This window comes from Heterodontus francisci, chromosome 15, assembly GCF_036365525.1.
Source record: "Heterodontus francisci isolate sHetFra1 chromosome 15, sHetFra1.hap1, whole genome shotgun sequence".
NCBI lineage: Eukaryota > Metazoa > Chordata > Chondrichthyes > Heterodontiformes > Heterodontidae > Heterodontus > Heterodontus francisci.
In genome coordinates, this window is record NC_090385.1 from 68,119,708 (window position 1) to 68,139,094 (window position 19,387).

Below are 19,387 nucleotides of genomic sequence, written 5' to 3' on the forward strand. Positions count from 1 at the left end.
TTGGCGGCAGGCAAAAAACATGGTGGCCCACATACAAGTGGGCGCACATCGTGGAGCCGCAACGATTCCAAACGCGGCGATTCATTAGCATGGCTGGGACGATGACGTGGAGAGGGCGGGCAAGCCGTCCCCGGCAATGACGTCCAGCGTCAATGCGTAGGCACTGGTGCCATTTTTAAAGGGCTTACAGCCCTAAATGACTATTTAAATTTTTAAAGACAGTAGATGTAAAGGTAATAAAAATGAATGAAAAAAATCTTTCCATGCCCCCTCCCATCCCCCCCTCAATGGATTTATACATAGTTTCTACCCTTCCCCCACTCCCCTCCCCCTTCCCCTGGATCCCTACTGTGAATATGTGGACTTCCCCCTGCCCCAAACATCAGAACCTTTGTCCTTTACCCCTTCCCATCACCCCCCAACCAATCCGAAGAGATTGTCCTCACTCACCCCTCCCACACTGAGAAAAGTACCTCCTCGCCCCACCCCACAGGAGTCGCGCCTCGTTTCCCCAGACCAGGATTCAAAGGCGCAGCATTGCCGGCCGCCGGAATGACTGGACGACAGCCGCCATTGTATCATTACTTAAGAAACGAGAAAAGGATAGACTGAGTAATTATAGGCAAATAAGAAGGCGATGGGACCTTCATTAATTCAGGTAGGTTAATTTATTTGCATATGGAAATCGTGGTCCTGTCGCAAAGTGGAGGGGGAGCCTCTCTGCCTCCGTTGAGATCAGGCTGGGCCTTGCCAGCGTCGGGGTCGGTGGCGGGCCTCATCCTTAGTGACCTTCATGCCGCCACCAACCCCCTTGCACACCGCCACCATTTCTGGCATCGGGGACCTTTTAAAATCCAGAATTCAGCCCCACATCTGTAGCCAGTGTGGACTGGAAAATTATTTCCGAGCCTTCGCTATTTCTTCTCTTCCTTCCCTTAACAGTCTAGGATACATTTCATTTGGGCCTGGGAAGTTATTCACTTTCAAAGACGTGAAACCCCTTTATACTTCCTCTCTCACTATATTAATTTAATCCAATATTTCACACTCCTCTTCCCTGACTGCAATGTCTGTATCATTCCTCTCTTTTGTGAAAACAGATGCAAAGTATTCTTCAAGAACCATACCAACATCCTCCATCTCTACACACAGGTTATGCTTACGGTCCTTAATGTGCCCTGCTCTTTCTTTCATTATCCTTTTGTTCTTTATGTATTTATAAAACATCTTTGGATTTTCCTTGATTTTACTTACCAATATTTTTTTCATGCTCTCTCTTACTTTCTTAATTTCCCTTTCTAATTTCACCCCTACAATTTTTATGCCCCTTTAGGTATTCTGCAGTGTTAAGCATATTTGTCATAAGCTTCCCTTTTCCTTTATCGTCTCCTTTCAGCCCTTTGGCATCCAGGGAGCTCTGGATTTGTTAGTCCACCCTTTTTCTTTAAGGGAACATACTTACTTTGAACCTTCACTATCTCTTTCTTCAGTGCCTCCCACTGATCTAGTACTGATTCACCCTGAAGCTGTTTCCAGTCCATGTTAGCTGCATCACATCTCAGCTCAGTAAAATTAGCTTTTCCCAAATTGAAAACTTTTATTCCTGATACATTGCTGTCCTTTTCCATAACTACCCTAAATCGAACTGAACTATGATCACTTCCACCAAAGTGCTCCCTAACTGATACCCCTTCCGCCTGCCCAGTTTCATTCTCGAAAACTAAGTCCAGAACCACCCCCTCTCTTGTTGTGCTTGCAAAGTACTAAGAAAGTTCGCCTGGATACATTTTAAGAATTCTGTTCCCTCTGTGCCCTTTGCACTAATTCTATTCCAGTTAATATTAGGAGAGTTGAAATCCCTTCCTATTACTGCACTATTGTTTTTGCAGTTCTCAGAGATTTGCCTACATATTTGCTCTTCTACCTCTATTTGACTGTTTGGGGATCCATAGTACACTCCCAGTAGTGTGATTGCCCCTTTTTTGTTCTTCAATTCAACCCATATGGCCTCTTTTGATGATCCTTCTACCATACCGTCTATCCTCACAGTTATAATTGTTTATTTGATTAATATTGCGCCCCCCCCCCGCCCCCGCACCTTCCGCTTTTACCTCCCTCTCTATCTTGTCTGAGAACCCAGTAACCAGGAATGTTGAGATGCCATTCCTGCCCTTCTTTTAGCCATGTCTCAGTAATAGCTATACTAGCATATTCCCGCATATCAATCTGTGCTCTCAGCTCATCTGCCTTATTCCTTAGACGTCTTGCATTGACATTTCTACCATTTAGAACTGCCATACTCCCTTGTTGTCGATTTTATAGGCTTTGTTTCCTTTGTCTTCCAAACACGCTTACTAATTTTCTGCCTTCCATTTCCAACTTTTCTTCTCTCCCTTCTGAATCTACTCTCAGGTTCCCATCCCCCTGCCAAGCTAGTTTAAGCCCTTTCCAACAGCACTAGCAAAACCCACTGTGAGGATATTGGTTCCAGTCCTGTTGAGGTGTAAGCTGTCCAGCTTGTACAGGTTCCACCTCCCCCCGAAGTGGTTCCAATGCCTCACGAGTCTAACGCCCTCCCTCCTGCACCATCTCTCCAGCTATGTATTCCTCAACTCTATCTTCCTTTTACTGTACTCACTACCACATAGCACCAGGAGTAATCCAGAGATTAGTACCTTTGAGATCCTGCTTTGCAATCTCTCTCCCAGCTCTAAACTCTGCCTGCAGAACTGGATCCCTCTTTCTGCCTCCGTCATCGGTGTCGATATGGACCATGATCTCTGGCTGTTCACCCTCCCCCTTCAGAATGTCCTGTAATCACTCAGTGACATCCTTGACCTTGGCACCAGGGAGACAACATACCATCCTGGATTCACGTCTATGTTCACAGAAGCGCCTGTCTGTTCCCCTCATGATTGAATCCCCTACCACTATTGCTATTCCACTCTTCTTCTTCCTGCCCCCTTGTGCAGCTGAGCCACCCATGGTGCTGAAGACTTGGCTCCGCCTGCGCTCTCCAGAGGAACCATCAGTCTCACCAGTATTCAGAACTGAATACTCGTTGGCGAGCGAGTTGCACTCAGGGGATCCCTGCCCTGCCTGCTTGGGCCTTCTTGTCCTTCTGGTAATCACCCCTTCCCTCTCTGCCTGCACATTTTTAAGTTGTGGGGTGACCACCTCCAGAAGCGTGCTATCCAAAAAGCTCTCAGCCTGACAAATGTCCCATAGTGACTGCAGCCGCCGCTCAAGCCCCGAAACCTAGCTGGCGACACTTCCTGCACAAGTGGTCAACCAAGCCATAAGAAATATCTGTGATTCCCAATTGGCACAGGGTGTGCATTCCACAGTGCTGAAGTTCCCTGCCATGCCTTTACTTTTTAGACTATTAACTGGAAACACTGAAGATGCTTTTAAGTATCCAAAATTCAGTTCATGTAAAACAGGAAGGATATTGCACTTGTGTGCTTCTGAAGAGGTGATTGCATTCAAGTTTTCAAGATTCTGATTGTTGATCAGGAAAATTGTACACTATAGTAAATGGTTCAAATGTCAGCGGACTGTCTTACGAGTAAGGGAAGTCATGAAAACATTTTTCGCCAGAGAATAATAGATTTGTTAAATAAGTTGTCAGGGATGATCATTGAAGCAGAGAATATAAATGGCTTCAAAAAGCATGCATTTCTGCATAAAATGTATTGAGGGATATGGTGAGAAGGCATTTATCAAGAGGATCAATTTGTTTGGCCTTAATGGACTTTTACTGTTCTTAAAATTTCTTATCTTCTTATCATTAACTCTTTTGTGGAAGGAAATTACTCCCTCGGGCCTTTAAAATATGTTTTCTTCCAAGCAACAGCATTCTACCCAATGGTTGAGCCATTCATATGCCCAACACTGCTACTATAATTAGCCATACATACAGTGGTCAATGTGGATACATATATATATGATATGCAAAGTAGGAATGGAGAGATGGTGGAGTTCTCATTGTCCTCTTCCCAGTAAGGTACATTTAAACAGCTACTCAGAAAGATTACGCCAGGATATCTACATGAACAATATGCATTACTGAGTTAAGTAATATGAGATGAGCTGCATTCAAATGCAGCTCATGTCGGATTTAAAATGTAATTAATTTTAATCACGAACTTCATGAACATTGAACTGAAAATCTACTCATTTATTTTCTGAGTTGTTTTTCATTTTAATTGTCAAAGCACTATCCTAATAAAAACTCAGTATACATGAAACTCTGCAATTCACTGAAATTGTGAATTAATTCAAGCATTTTCATTTTGCTTTGTTTCCACAGTTTGGGCTTGGATCAAACCTCGCGGGTAAAACTAGTGTGCCCTGGTGTTGTACTTTGGACTTATTTCATTGAAGAAGGATATGACATTTTCAGTAAATGGATCCATAATTTTCCTGATCCCTGTCTTTTCCTGCAGCACACTTTTAGATAGAGTACAATCTATAGGTATAGCTGGATTTCCCAAGTGTGAAGCCGTCGGTGAACTTTTCAGTTTCACTTTAATTAATTTTGCTGTTAATTGGGCCAAGGACCGTGAATGCTTAATCAATGGATGTGACCTCACCAGGGATGGCAGATTAAAGCATATTAGGTCACGAAGCTTAAATGGATTAATAGTTCTCCTTTATACTTGTCTATACAGGTTTCAAAGCTCCTTTCAAATTCAGGTGATAATATGATGTTAAAAAGCCAAATATCAATACTGCATTACAGATCAAGTAGGCCTAATCTTCTACCATTATAATGTAATTCATCAAGGCAAATACTTGACCCACCTCTTCTCTTGCTGAATGAACTCTCTAACATATAAATAGCACTTCTTGAGTCCTTATGTTTTAGGGAATAATGAAATGAAAATTAGTAGTTTAGAAATAGTATTAATTTTGACCACATCAGTTTAGCTCCATAATAATAGTTGCAGAGGGTAACATTGTTCCACAACTAATTTAATTTTGGTCAAAAGGTAGATTATAATTTGCTTTAGAGATGTTTTCTGAATCTGAGTAATTATTTTCACTAAGTATTTAATCCTGTACAACCATAATAGGGTGTTTCAATGTAATATTTGGTTAAAAATAAATTAGATTTTATCCAGTTAACCTTCTAATCTTAATTACCAGTAGTAATGAACCAAATGAATAACTTATAGAATCACTTTTGTGTAGATTTCATACAATTAGCCAAATGGTGTTCATATATAATTATTATTTGCTTTCTTATAACTTTACCTCAAATTCATTATTCAAATGCTCTTGGAAATACATTTTATGCAATTATTAGTATTTAAAGGGTTATTTATCCTAAATGGAAATCACTGTTGAACACATCAATAGCAACAAATCTAATTAATCTTTATCCAAGACTGTTCAGCTATCCGTGAAACATGCCTTCAAACAGTTTGGGAACATCATCCTCTCTGATCAAAGGTTAGTTATTAAGCAGCTTCAGGGAGGTTTAAAAAAAAACATTTTGTGCATTTCAAATAAACCTTCATGCACATTATACACAGGGGAAGTGGCTTGCTGATAAGTTTACATCCCGTGTGACAGGCCAATTATAAAAAAGGCTAAACGGATTTTTCATTCTGCAGACATATAAATCGGACAAAATTTATCAGCTTAACAGAGAGGTCCGTCAAACTAAAGCTGCTTCACATTCACATGTCTATTATCATTGTCATGTGTTTTAAATTTCAATGGTGAAAATATTGATCACAAATTTAGAAGAAGAGGTTGCAATTCAAAAACAAAGAAGTGACCCTTCAGCCGTATAGAGCCTTGGTCAGATCCTACCTGGAGAGATATGTATACTCAGGAGAGATATATTGGCTTTGGAATGGGTACAGTTCCGATTCAAAAGAATGATAGTGGGGCTAAAAGGGTTGTTATGTAGGCATATTGCATAAATATCATTTGTATTCCCTTGGATTTAGATGGTTTAGGGTTGATCTAAATAAGATTCAATAAGGTAAATACAGAGAAACTATTTTCGAAAGGGGTTAACCCAGAACACGGGCGGCACAGTGGCGCAGTGGTTAGCACCGCAGCCTCACAGCTCCAGGGACCTGGGTTCGATTCTAGGTACTGCCTGTGCGGAGTTTGCAAGTTCTTCCTGTGTCTGCGTGGGTTTCCTCCGGGTGCTCTGGTTTCCTGCCACATGCCAAAGACTTGCAGGTTGATAGGTTAATTGGCCATTATAAATTGCCCCTAGTATAGGTAGGTGGTAGGGAAATATATCGGGACAGGTGGGGATGTGGTAGGAATATGGGATTAGTGTAGGATTAGTATAAATGGGTGGTTGATGGTCGGCACAGACTCGGTGGGCCGAAGGGCCTATTTCAGTGCTGTATCTCTAAACTGAACTAAGGAGGCATGGTACTAAAATTAAAGTTAGGAATTAAATTAGAAAGTATCTTTTCCACACAAAGGATTATGGAAATCTTGTAACTTGCTCCCCAAAAAAGCTGTGATGCTGGACCAATTGAAATTTTCAAAATTGAGATTGATAGCATTTTGTTAAGTTAGATAATCATGGGATATGGAGAAAAGGCAGGTAAATATAGTTGAGATACAAATTAACCACGAGGGCCATATGGTCTGTTCATATCCTATGTATCCTTTTCATAAACTGGAAAACAGCAGATTTAAAATGGAAATGACTTGAAACTCTTTATATTCAATTGAATGTAATTTTTCACACATAAGATTCACAACAATACGTAATTATATGATTCATATTTTGTTCAAATATATTTGTACTTACAGCAAAAGTGTGGCTTCCATAAATAGGCTGAATCTCCTATGATTTGTTAGCTGCACCCTTACATGTCTGTTTGTGGATTATTGTACACAAGATTAATAATTACCCTGAAATGTAGCATATAACACACAGGAGATTATGTGGTATGCCCATCATGTTCTCCTATCTCTCCAAAAAGGCCGAAAGTACTAGATTTCCACACCAATAAATACAGCCAAAAGCTACGTGGACAGATTCATTTGCAGTTAATCTAATTAGCAAGACACCAAATCAGCACCATACTTTAAAAAAGTGAGATCAAAACCAGTCTTTTTTTGAATTTATCTCCCATAGAGAATGATGAGCAACAAGATTTTTGAATGAAGTAGTCATGTTTGTCTCTTGATAAACCTTCCAGATGTGATTTTTTTTTTTTAACGTGGGCACTGTGAATCCCACTTCACCCATTGAGTTCAGATTTCCTGCCAGAACTAAAGATTCTAGCTAGAATTTCTGCAAATGAACACACAGAAATTGTGTTGTAATGCAGAGGTAATGCAGAGCAGGAGAATATGGATACAGGTTTTGGACAGAAAGCCTTCAGGGAGAGTATTATTTAGAGGATATTTGCTATGCATTTATTGCACTTAGTCTATTCCAGTGATCAAAAGCGGGAGAGACTTAAAGGAAATTACATGTGCTTTTGAAAAGGGCTATAGGGAAAGAGCAGGGGAATGGGATTAATTGGATAGCTTTTTAAAAGAGCCAGCACATGCACGAGGGACTGAATGGCCTCCTTCTGCCTTGTATAACTCGATGATCCTAGGCCTCGCATCAACTAAAGAGGAAAATTTCTAATGTGATAATGGCTGCCACACAGTTGTCTATGATGAATAACGTGAGTGACAATCAATGATGTCTGAGCAATTGGCTTGATGATATCGAAGTGACATTTGACAATAGCAGAAATTTTGGTCTGTATTAAATATGGTCTAAAAATTGGTATATTTTGGGGCCTGAAGAGATGAAAATGTGCCCAATATTGGGCTGTCTTCCTCCAGAAAGGACAGCAGTGGACTATGTGCTTCTGCCCCATAGATGATTTTCACCTTTCTTCTCACTGTTCCTGGGATTGACAGTGCTAGTAGTCGAAGGCTAAGAAATCAGCCAGGTTCCAGGACCTACCACTCGGGCATCATTTAAATATAGTGGGTGGTGAATTATCAGCCAGCAGCCTTTTCTCTTGACTCACTGGAGTGGTAATGTGTGATGGGCCTTCCCATCCAAATTTCCTTTATTTTTACTCTGTTCTACTGCCTGATTTCAGCTACCCACCTGAGAAAAAGGTATAGGAATTGGAATAAGAGACTGCTCCATCACCAAGATTTTTAGGCCTATGGCCAACTCATGCCACAGTTAGTCTGTCATTCATGACATCTGGAAGTTGTTGAGGCTTTTAGTTGCAAGGTAAGTAGGTAGCCCAAAGAAATGCCTGAAAACCTTTTAGAAAGACACTTAACTATCCTTTCCAGCACTGCTATTGCTTGGACATGCTGAGAAGGTCGCATGGTATAAAGATAATCCCTGACCTAATTTCAGGCGAATGTATGTAGTGATGCACTGCACCAGGTGGTCCTTTTTATTTTTTCACAATATGTTTTAGTGGACTCTTGCGGGATCTTCTGACATCCTATTCATCAGCATAGAAAAAATATTGCATTTGTGGACTATCTGTGGAGCTGTTTTTTGGTAAGCATGGATCAAGTATATATTGTGCCTAGCTTGGAGAACTTTATGCCAATAGCCATCTTCCTTTTGTCTTTGAAAGCCTCTCCCATGATACAATTCAGAAGGTTAAACTCGGTATTGGAGGGTCAAGGTTGAGATTGAAGATTAGGTTCCAGTTCAGCAGAGATCCCCAGTGGCAATAGAAGTTCAGGATAGAAACTGGAATTCCAGCCCAAACATTTTTGTATGCAGGCAATGGGTTCTTGACATAATCCTAGAAGGTACAGGAAAATATGTTATTTTAAAAGTAACCATGATATATTAAACGCAAATAAACATTTCCCCCATGTTAGCTTTTTATTCTTCAAACACATTATCATTAGATTGAATTTAAGCACTTTTTATTACAGCATTCCATCACTTCAATCACTATTTAATTTTGATATAGTTAGAATTAGAACTGTTATGTATATCGTGCAAAAATGGTGATTAAATAGTGAATAGGCTATGCAGTCCCAAACAGGTCATGTAGAAGAGATTGCAACAGTAAAAATGCAAGAAGCTGTCATCAAATTGTCTAGATCTTTAGTTGATGTTCAGCCTCTTGTGCAGGCAGCTGACTCCACTGATTTATAAGCATGAGTTCCCGATGCACAGATCACCAGCATATCAAACTTGTTTTAAAAATTAAAGAGAGAAAGAAAGGTAAATATTTATCCACAGATAAATTTCTATCCACCAATCAGTCATAAAAAGTTAATTCACCTTGCTATGAACACTTCTTATTCCAGCTACAACCTTGTAATAATATATCTGGCAAACAAACTGCTTAGGGAGAAGATGGCATGAGAGAATCATAAATCACTGTTAATAACTTGTCCAACCTGTAAGCTCTCGTTTGTTTCAGAGTCTTGCAGGACCTATTTCTAACATGGTTTCAAGTACGCACAAACACATTGCAGTATTTTAATATACATGAGGCATATCGTTCAGGATATTTAAGCCCCAATATTCTTGGGTCTGGAAAGAAGACTGTATCACTGTAAATTGGAAAAGCACTGCTCATCTCCTCTCTGTGAAAGAAGTAGAAGAGGCAGGACTGGCAGAATGAAGTCATCCATCCAAAATCCTGGCAGTTCCACCGCCAGTGCTCCCAATGCATGGGTGTATTTGCACACCGCAGTAAAATCCTGATGGAAGTGGATCCAAAAAAACAGCAAATGTTGGTTTTCTAAGAGCAGTTAATGGCAAAGTGATCAATTGCATTTAAGAAAATAGAACTTTACAATTGTAGATCTTGAAAATCTGCAGTAGGGCACAACTTCGCATAAGTGTCAACATGGATCTGAGGGGGACCCCACTGCATTTCCGATGTGGAGTGAGCCCCCCGGAATTTTGTGTCTTAGTCCTTGACAAAGTCCAATCAGTAATGTCGTAGTATCATAAAGAAACATGCCTTCACCATGTAACTTTAAATATATGTAAACCTAATGACATTGCTTTACAGGAATGAGTGAACCAGTGTAGTATGAAAATTGCTAAGTTGTACTTGTCCAACTATCCAATTCATGTTAACTTCAACCAAATGCACAGAATTTTTCAGGTTTTCAACATACAATTATTTCATAAGTTAGCTAACTGTTACAATACTTTGCAAACAAAATAAATATAAAGTTTGTGACAACCCAATGTTCCAGCAACCTGGAGCAGCGCCCAACTGTTACTCCTTGGCATCTTTTATGGTACTTGGCCAAGTCTTCACAACATAAGATTTTCTTCAGATTCAAAAGTCTGACTTGTGTGCATGGATTTTTAATTGTGTTGACTTTGGTGCAGAAATAAATCATGACATTCCCCTGAAAGTTAGAAGGAGATTAGAAATGATGCTTTAATAGGGACCTTAAACACTGCGCAGAATAGACTGTGCTTCACTGCTGTTTAGTAGTTATAAGTATGGCAGTCACATGGCACCCTGTGATTTCTGGAGTTGAAATCTGGCTCTTTGAAATAGAAGTCAGTATCACCAAATTTATTCACCATTTTCTGCTTTAAAATTAGCATACTGCCATTTTTGTAAGTGGAGTCTGGGCATTTCCGCCCCCAGTGACTGCACTGTAATTTGCAATGCAAAGAGGACCCCTCCACATGTGAATTTACCAATGCTACTGGGAGTTCATTGCCATAAATTTTGATGAGGAGGAATACAGTTGGAATCATGAATCCCAATACTTGAAGTCTCTTTGCACCGAGGGTAATTTAGAACTTAATAAAAGAGGTGAATCGGTTGCCAGTATTGGCTAGTACTGCTGGAAGTGCTTTACTTTGGAGTGTGCAGCCTGAAGAAACTTTCTGAAGTTGCAGAAGAGCTTTTGAACTGATTTTATTTTTGGCTTTTATCTGGATTGAGCTGAACTTGCCTCTGAAAACCTAATGACCTCTGAAACCACTGGGAGAATGTTGCTCCCCACCCACAGATTAAGAATACAAGGTAGGAATTCCTTATATGCATTATCTCATTTTGCAATTTTAATTGAGGAGGAGCAGAATGGAAGGAGAGTGTGGCAACATTTGATGATGTACCCGGCAAAATAGTTACAGGCCATGCGATCATATAAAGTAACAGCAATGAAGGGTGACTGACCTGAAATGGTAACTCTACTTCTCTTTCCACAGATGCTGCCAGACCTGCTGATTATTTCCAGCATTTCTTTTATTTCAGATCATATGAAGGCCTGAGATGAAGGGCACTACCTGAGAAGAGTGCACTCAAACAGACACTAGTATGGCTTTTATTTATTCGTTCATGGGATGTGGGCATTGCTGGTAAGGTCAACAGTTATTGCCCACACCTAATTTCTCTTGAGAAGGTGGTGGTGAGCTGCTGAAATCCATGTGGTGCAGGTACACTCACAGTGCTGTTACGGAGGGAGTTCCATGATTTTGACCCTGCAACACTGAAGGGACCGCAATATATTTCCAAGTCAGGATGGTGTGTGACTTGTGGTGGAGTAGAATCCTAGTCCCTTTAGAACTATCCTGGATCAGGTGTATTCCCCAGATGTTCATACTCAAAGAACAAAGAACAATGAACAAAGAAAATTACAGCACAGGAACAGGCCCTTCGGCCCTCCAAGCCTACGCCGATCCAAATCCTCTATCTAAACCTGTCGCCTATTTTCTAAGGGTCTGTATCTCTTTACTTCCTGCCCATTCATGTATCTGTCCAGATACATCTTAAAAGACGCTATCGTGCCCGCGTCTACCACCTCCACTGGCAATGCGTTCCAGGCACCCACCACCCTCTGCGTAAAGAACTTTCCACGCATATCTCCCCTAAACTTTTCCCCTTTCACTTTGAACTCGTGTCCCCTTGTAATTGAATCCCCCACTCTGGGAAAAAGCTTCTTGCTATCCACCCTGTCTATACCTCTCATGATTTTGTACACCTCAATCAGGTCCCCCCTCAACCTCCGTCTTTCTAATGAAAATAATCCTAATCTACTCAACCTCTCTTCATAGCTAGCGCCCTCCATACCAGGCAACATCCTGGTGAACCTCCTCTGCACCCTCTCCAAAGCATCCACATCCTTTTGGTAATGGGGCGACCAGAACTGCACGCAGTATTCCAAATGTGGCCGAACCAAAGTCCTATACAACTGTAACATGACCTGCCAACTCTTGTACTCAATACCCCGTCCGATGAAGGAAAGCATGCCGTTTGCCTTCTTGACCACTCCATTGACCTGCGTTGCCACCTTCAGGGAACAATGGACCTGAACACCCAAATCTCTCTGTACATCAATTTTCCCCAGGACTTTTCCATTTACTGTATAATTCACTCTTGAATTGGATCTTCCAAAATGCATCACCTCGCATTTGCCCTGATTGAATTCCATCTGCCATTTCTCTGCCCAACTCTCCAATCTATTTATATTCTGCTGTATTCTCTGACAGTCCCCTTCACTATCTGCTACTCCACCAATCTTAGTGTCGTCTGCAAACTTGCTAATCAGACCACCTATACTTTCCTCCAAATCATTTATGTATATCACAAACAACAGTGGTCCCAGCACGGATCCCTGTGGAACACCACTGGTCACACGTCTCCATTTTGAGAAACTCCCTTCCACTGCAACTCTCTGTCTCCTGTTGCCCAGCCAGTTCTTTATCCATCTAGCTAGTACACCTTGGACCCCATGCGCCTTCACTTTCTCCATCAGCCTACCATGGGGAACCTTATCAAACGCCTTACTGAAGTCCATGTATATGACATCGACAGCCCTTCCCTCATCAATCAACTTTGTCACTTCCTCAAAGAATTCTATTAAGTTGGTAAGACATGACCTTCCCTGCACAAAACCATGTTGCCTATCACTGATAAGCCCATTTTCTTCCAAATGGGAATAGATCCTATCCTTCAGTATCTTCTCCAGCAGCTTCCCTACCACTGACATCAGGCTCACCGGTCTATAATTACCTGGATTATCCCTGCTACCCTTCTTAAACAAGGGGACAACATTAGCAATTCTCCAGTCCTCCGGGACCTCACCCGTGTTTAAGGATGTTGCAAAGATATCTGTTAAGGCCCCAGCTATTTCCTCTCTCGTTTCCCACAGTAACCTGGGATAGATCCCATCCGGACCCGGGGACTTGTCCACCTTAATGCCTTTTAGAATACCCAACACTTCCTCCCTCCTTATGCCGACTTGACCGAGAGTAATCAAACATCTGTCCCTAACCTCAACATCCGTCATGTCCCTCTCCTCGGTGAATACCGATGCAAAGTACTCGTTTAGAATCTCACCCATTTTCTGTGACTCCACGCATAACTTTCCTCCTTTGTCCTTGAGTGGGCCAATCCTTTCTCTAGTTACCCTCTTGCTCCTTATATATGAATAAAAGGCTTTGGGATTTTCCTTAACCCTGTTTGCTAAAGATATTTCATGACCCCTTTTAACCCTCTTAATTCCTCGTTTCAGATTGCGCCTACAATCCCGATATTCTTTCAACTTAAATCTAAGGCAGTCAAATCCTAAAGTCACTTGAATGGGTTTAAAGGTCTGGTCTAACCCTCTCCAAATGAAAGGAACAAACTAATGTTGTGTCTAACACACACTCTACTCTTAAAGAATGAGCGGAATCCAATTGGTGAAAGGTATATCAATATTTTATTCACACACTAAATCATCAAGTACAAGCTCTCACTACTTGTACAGTATCAAAACTCATCAAAGTACAAGCTCTCACGACTTGTACATAATACTACCCACCAAGACACGAGGTGATCAGTCTCGGACTTGCGGCTACTCTTCTGTTCTCTGAGCCCCTGGTTCAGGGTATCTTCTCGAGTGTTCTTCCCCGGGGTTCTCGTACCTTCTTCAGTTTCAGTCAGGGGTTAAATCTTGTTTCTGAGACCCGCCCCTCTTACTTACTCATTGGGGTCTGGTATAATGACATAATGATAATTCCTTATTTGGCTCAGTGAGAACCTGTTAAAACTTTACAGTTTCCCATTGTCTATTATGAGTTTGATCATATCTGGTGTCCATGATGACTCCTTATATCTGCTAAGTCCAAGGACAGTTTCTGGGATCCTCCTCAATACATTTTCTATAATCATATCTACAATTCCTCAGCTATCTATGTGCTGTGCCCCTTTCTGCTCATCCTGCTTCAACACACTGTTCATTGTTGTGTGACTAGCCCCTTTGTTTTAATTAAGTTCTTACGTGTTTTTGCTATATAAGTTTTTACTGGGTCTACACCAAGAATATTACCAACCTCCAGATAGCTTTTTTAAAACAGGTTCCTGTCAGATTATAATATCTCCAATATTGTAAGCTTCCAGGGTGCTCTCCTCAGTAATGTACCTCAACACCAAAGAGTGTATGGAGATGTGGTTCATGAGTTAGTGATACAGAAGATTATGTAAGACAATATGAAGTTCTAAACTACATATTTATTAAAGACCCACATGCAGCTTACAGTTGGTGAGACCGTTAATCGCAACATTAACAGTTCTTCGGGAAAGATAAAAAACATAATCTTATTTCTAGTAGAGAATTCAACTTTTAAATCTAAATATTATTACGGTAGAATATTCTGAGAACTAGTTAAGCAGAATATCCATCAACTATTAAAGTAGCATTTACCTTAAATTCCTGAACAGTAGGAGACTATAGAGCTGGCAAGAGATTCTGTCCAGTTAAGGGGAGGATGATGCTCATCTTGCTCTGATAGCCAATGCGATTCACTCCAGTGAAACTAAGTGAATCTATAAGCCTAATCTGAGCTCCTAATACTTATACTATTCTTTCCCAGTTGCTCTTCCTTGATTAGCTGCGAGCACTCTTGTTGATCAATCGGACATGACTCAGCTGACTAAGCTTTCAACGTGTATCTAGAATAGATCAGATATTGTTGGGCTCTCTGCAAAAAAAGCATGTTATCAATCAGTTATCATGTGGTGGACACCCTTTGTTAAGGAGCTTTGGTTATCATGCGGTTGGTACCCTTTACGTAGGAAGATGAGCCCTTTAACCCTTTGAGTCCTCAGGGCCAGATTCCTTCACATCAGATTCTTTCACAGACTTGGAGGGGAACTTGCAGGTGGTGGTGTTCCCATGCATCTGCTGCCCTTGTTCTTCTAGGTGGTCACAGATTTGGAAGGTGCTGTCAAAGAAGGCTTGGCGAGTGGCTACAGTGCACCTTGTAGATGGTGCACACTGCTTCTACTGTGCACAAGTGAACGTTTAAGGTGGTGGATTGGGTCCAATTAAGCAGGTTGCTTTGTCATGGATTATGTTGAACTTCGAGTGTTTTTGGATCTGTAGTCATCCAGGCAAGTGTGGAGTATTTCATCACACTCCTGACTTGTGCCTTGTAGATGGTGGACAGGCTTTGGGAGTCAGGAGGTGAATTACTTGCTGAAGAATTTTCAGCCTCTGACCTGCTGTTATAGCCACAGTATTTATGTGGCTGGTCCAGTTAAGTTTCTGGTCAAGAGTAACCCCCAGGATGTTGATGGTGGGGGATGCAGCAATGTTAATGTTGTTGGTTGGCAAGGGAAGATGCTTAAATGTCTTGCATGACTGAAGGACATCTCAAAGTGTTGTAATGTAGGAAATGCAGCAGCCTATTAGCACACAGTAAGCTCCTACAGCAGTGTGATATAATATTGACTAAGGGATAAATATTTGTCAGAACACCAGAGTTATCTCCCCTGTTCTTCTTCAAAATAATGCTATGGGATCATTTACACCCACTTGAGACCTCAGTTTAACAGCTCATCTGAAAGATAGCACCTCCAGCAGCATAGACCTTCCTCAGCATTTCACTGGAGTGTCAATCTTGAATTATGTGCTCAGATCATGGAGTGGGACTTGAACTCAGAACCTTTCTATTCGGGGGCAAAGAATGCTACCAACTGAGCCATAGCTGACACTACTCAAGCCCAGATCTTACTGTATTCGGTCAGGGACTGCTTCATTATCTGTGGAGCTACGAATGGTACTGAACACTATGCAAGCATCAGCGAACATCCCCATTTCTGACCTTATGATTGGGGGAAGGTTATTGACGAAGCAGTTGAAGATGGTTGGGCCATCTACTGCATGAAAACCTGCAGCAAAGATCATCTGGCCATCTGTGCCTGTCGCTGTGAAATTGATGACCATACTCAACTTTTATGCCACAACCACCATGTGAAACAACCACAAGGGGTCTGTGTTATATCATCCAGGATGCCACATGGGCATGTGTTTTTTTTTTCAGATAACAGACATTTTTTTTGGTGTGCTGGGAAGTCAGCCAGTTAGGCTTGGCAATGCAGTAGCGTTTGATCAGGCCACACAGTTTGATTACATTGCTGGGTTCCCCAAACAGCATGGCGCAATAAATGGCACCCCCACGTACCACTGTAAGCTTCTATTGTTAACAAGAACTTACACAATATATATCACCTTTCAGGATCCCAGAATGTCCAAAAGCACTTGATAACCAATTAAATACTTTTGTAATCACTTTTCTAGTACAGGAAAGCACAATAGCCAATTTAAACACAACAATAAACAACAATAACATAAAAGCTAGATCGGGATCATTGGGTATTCACAGAGTAAATCTTCCTGAGGTCTTTACTGGGAGCAACTATGTTGAAACGTTTTATTTATATCTCCCCAACAGAGGGGACAGCAGAGAGGCAGTATAGCGGTATACAAATGCTTAGCTATTACATATATCACACTCCCTCACCACTTAAAAAAATCTCTTACACATTAAATGTAAAATGGAACATGAACATAATTTCCAATAACACAATAACAATACTTGAAACTTAACAGATTGTGTTACATGCTTGTTGTTACTGTAATCACAACTAAGACAGATACAACCAATATTTCCAAAGTAATTTATATGTTAAAAAAATAAGTTTTTCCATAACACCAGTATGTCTTTAGCAATAATATCATCATTGAAAAAAGTAATGAAAAGAATAACTTATTCTTCCTTCCTACATATTTTCAATTAACTTCTCTAACTTTCTTTTTCTGTCTGTGTCTCTTCTTTCGTTTTCATTAGCTTGACTCTGCTCTCCAAACATCTCACACTGTGTCGACCCTGAAGTTTGACTCTGACTATCAACTCCACTTAATGGTTGGAATTGTGAAATTGATAGGTTTGTCTTAATCAAAGACCCTGACTCACTTTGCTCTACCAGTGGATTCTGTGATACCAGCAAACTTTCAGATATTTTGCAACTTGCACTTTCCTCCTGACTTTCACTTAGAACTGTAGGAACTCGGACTATCGAAGGTTTTTCATGCTCTCCCTTTGTCAGATTTCCTCTTTCAAGCAAATGATCAACATGACACTGACGGAGTCTCTCACCAATCTTCACCAGATATGTGAATACACCTAGTCTTTTTACAACAACTCCAAACACATACTTCTCCTTATCACCTCAGTGGTTTTACACCTTGGCCTTCTGACCCATGCTGAGCTCTCTAAGTCTCATGCCTTGAGTATCATGACTCATCTTCACTCTGTCTTGCTTTTCTCTTACTTTGCTATTGACATCAGGTTTAAGCAAACTAAACTTTGTCCTAGGAGCATATTTAAACACTAACTCATAAGGTGAGCAACCTGTTATAGACTTTGGGGTTATTCTGTAAGAGAACAAAAAATTGTCTAGCCTGTGTCAAAGAGAAACATGGAAATTTCTGCCCAGCTTGTCACCTAGCAAATACATCTGCAAAGACCTGTTCACAAACTTGTTTCTGCAGCACCATTCAGTGCTGGGTGATATGATGGTATGAGAGTATGTTTGACTCAGAAAATATTTCAAACTCTTCTGACGTAAACTGTGGACCACTATCTGACACCAAGACTTCTGGCAGCCCATAAATTGCAGAGCAACTTATCAAAACCTCAATAGTTTTGGCACTTGTAGTGTTGGGTATAGACTCAACATTTATCCATCTGCTATAGATATCAATAAAAACAAAATACTCTTTCCCTTTCACTTCAAAGAAATCAACATGTACTTGTTTCCATGTTTTTCTTGTATTTGACTATGGAATGACAGGAAGCATGGTTGCAATCATTCCTCATTCTGAGACACACTTCACAACTTTTCACCAAATCTTCAATATCTCTATCTAACTTTGGATACCAAAAATAGCTTCTTGCTGCTGCTTTCATACAGCCTGTCATTGTGTACTCTTGATGATGTTCCTCTAACAATCTCTCTCTAAACCTTGGTGGAATGATGACTTTTAAACCCCATAGGAGATAACTTTGATCTATAGTCAGTTCATTTCTATGTGTGAAATACTCTGGCAATTTCTCATCATCATACTCTTTAGGTCAACCATTCATGACATAATTGAATACTTTACTGAGCACCATATCCTTGCAAGTTTCTTCAAAAATTTCTCTGGCAGACATAGGCATGTCATGTGTGTATGCTGAATAATACACATGTCACTCATTTTCTAAAAATGAATCATTCTTCAGTTCCACAATGTCAGATGTACTCTTACTGATCCCTATTGTAAATAACTCAGCCAATTTTAAAACTAATTTTCTTAAGCTAATTTCTTCCCATCAGGGAGATTTTGTTCCCTCCTACTACTACCAATGGCAAGTTACAGGATGCATTGTTATATTCCACCCTTACACTAACTTCACCTAAAACTGCAATACTATTATTGGAATAGCTAGTCAGTTTCACGCCAGTTTTTTCATAAGGGAATGTGACCTGGGGACTTCTTGTATTCTACTTCTGAGAGAACATACACTGCTGCAGCTGTATCAACTATGAATGTAAGTTGTGAATTTCTGACTTTCATTTTTACTCTGGGCAATGGAATTATATCTTCAGCCCTTTTTCTCTCAACTTCCATGTGCTGCTTTTCTTACCCTCTGACTGATCTCTGAACTCTTGATCTTCATGTTCAATAACATCAACTTCTGTTTCCATATCTATCATGTGCGCATTCAAGGACTTCCAAGAGCCTGAACTAGCTTTAGGTCTGCCATGACCTCAACCTGGTGCATTTCTGTGACCTGGAGCTTTTCTGCGATCTGGAACATTACTGTTTCCTCTACTCCAGCATGCTGTATAGATCTGACCGACCTTTCCACAGGCATAGCACTTTGATTGGAAATGGGGCATTTAAATGGTTGGTGGCTACCATGGCAATGGTAACATCTAAATATCTGATTCAGAGTCTGTGAACCTGGCTGCCATGGCCTGGTTCCTGATGAAATTTGGTGGCTCTCACCTGCTGGCTCAGGAAAAGAGCTTCCTTGCAATCTGCAACTATCTCTTCCTGCCTTTTCCACAGCTGTAGCCTCATCGTAGGCCTCCTTCCATGTCAGCTTATT

General features: G+C 40.8%; 1 long non-coding RNA gene across 1 annotated transcript in view; it reads left to right on the plus strand.

Annotated features, from left to right (window-relative positions):
- The first annotated feature begins 402 nt into the window (after nucleotides 1-402).
- Nucleotides 403-19,387, plus strand: part of LOC137377926 (uncharacterized) — a 91,116-nt gene continuing 72,131 nt past the window's right edge. Inside the window, exon 1 of the long non-coding RNA XR_010976513.1 lies at nucleotides 403-658. This is a non-coding gene — a long non-coding RNA (uncharacterized lncRNA). The remainder of the gene's footprint in view (nucleotides 659-19,387) is intronic.